This window comes from Eutrema salsugineum, unplaced genomic scaffold (genome assembly GCF_000478725.1).
Source record: "Eutrema salsugineum unplaced genomic scaffold, Eutsalg1_0 scaffold_4, whole genome shotgun sequence".
NCBI lineage: Eukaryota > Viridiplantae > Streptophyta > Magnoliopsida > Brassicales > Brassicaceae > Eutrema > Eutrema salsugineum.
Window position 1 is genome coordinate 7,349,036 of NW_006256686.1, and position 2,025 is coordinate 7,351,060.

Consider the following 2,025-nt stretch of genomic DNA (forward strand, 5'->3'; position numbering starts at 1 on the left):
TTTTTATCATATTTTAAATTTTAACAGTAAAATTTGTATATTAGTAGAATAAAAGTATGCGTTAATTAAGTATACATTGATCTAATGTTAATTATAAACTTTGTTATTATGTAAATTTAGATTTACACATAAAAAATCTATCTATCTATGAATTTGCTAATCCATCCGTTTAGTTGTTTTAAATCATTTTTAATATCTTACATGTTTTAACAAATTAACCCGTATAAGACTATAATTATAATTATATAACCCTATAAATATTTACTAATATAGAATATTTGGACCAATTGATTATGAAAAAATATAATAAGATATATATTTATTGTTTGTGGTATTAAAAAATGTATATATATATATATATATAAACTGGCTAACCTGTTAGTTTAATTGTCTCAAATCATCTTAATATCTTACATGTTTTAATAAATTAACTCATGGACCTTAAATATATATATATATATAACTCTAATCAGCTCGATCATATTATTGTATAATATAAATATTTATTAATCTCAAAATTTGATATTTTAGACCAATTGATTATGATAAAATACGATAAAATGTTTATTTACTATGAATTTTTATAAAAATATTATTTAAATTTTAAATTTTAAATTAAATCTCTCCTGTATTTAAGAAATTTTAAAGTATTAAAATTATTATCTAAATTTTCGTAATAAATTTAATTAAAATTTTTTTTGAATTTTTTGAATTTCAATTAAATTGAATGCAAATTTTTGTAACTAAACTTAATTAAATTTCTAATAATTTGAAATTTAAATTAAAGATGACCTAGATTTTAGGAAATCTAAAAATATCTAAATTAATAACTAATTTTCGGAAATTAAATATAAAAATAAAATAAAATATTATAAAAAAAACTTTAGGAATATTTAGATGCAAGCACTAAATGTGTTTCTGTGTTAATAGAATAGATGTGTGTTAAGCTCGGATAGTTTGGTTAAAGAGAATTAGTTGTCCCTTCACTATTAACTAGGTATTTAGTCCGTGACTTACGCGGACCGAAGAGTTTCATTAAAATGTAAAATAAAATTTTATGTCATAAATCAAAAAAAATTAGATCAACAATTTGATACATACAAAATTAAAATAAAGCTAACCTATCAAAGTAATCATTGTCTAACATTAAAAACCTTAAAAATCAATACTAATTAATGTATGAAATCCACAAACACAAACTAAAATAAGATTAATACGAATTATTCATCTTTTTATCTTTTAATTTTTTTCTATCATTTTTTTCTTTCTTTCTTTATTAGTTTTTTTTATTTTAGTTTTTTTTAATTCTTTTTCCTTCTTTATTTTCTATGTCATTTTTTTACTTCTTATTCTTCCGGTTTTTCTTTTTCACGTCTTCTTCTTCTTCTCCACAATCTTTTCCTTCTTCCTCTTATACATCTTTTGATTTTCTTCTCTTCCAGGTTTTTTTATCCTTCTTCTTCTTCTTCAATGTTTTATTATTCTATTTCTTCTTCTTTTTTTTTCTTTTCTTTTTTCATTACCATCGTCTTCTTCATTGTCACTGACTTCCTATTCTTCTGGTGTTTTTCGGCTTTTACCTCATCTTCATATTCTTCTACTTTTTTCTAATTCCTTCTCTTTTAAAGTCTTCATCCAATTTTTTCTCTTCCCTATCTTTTTCTTCTTCTACTTTGTCTTCTATTTTATTTTATTTTCTCCTTCTACGGATTCTTATTCCTCTTCTTCCGATTCGTATTTCTCTTTTTCCAATTATTCTTCCTCTCTCTAAATTATTCATCATATTTTAAAGATCTTTGTCTTATCTGTCTTTTTACTCCTCTTCTAGTTTATATTTTTCCTTTCTTAGTTTTTTTCCTTGTATTTTTGAGTTCTTCTCCATCGTAATTTGTTTTCAAATTGTTCTTCTTTCTTGTCTTTATCTTTTTTTTTTACTTCTTATTCATCTGATTTGTCTTTGTTTTTTCATCATATTTACCTTTTTCTACTTTGTCTTCTTCATCTTCTAGTTTTCTTCCATTTTTA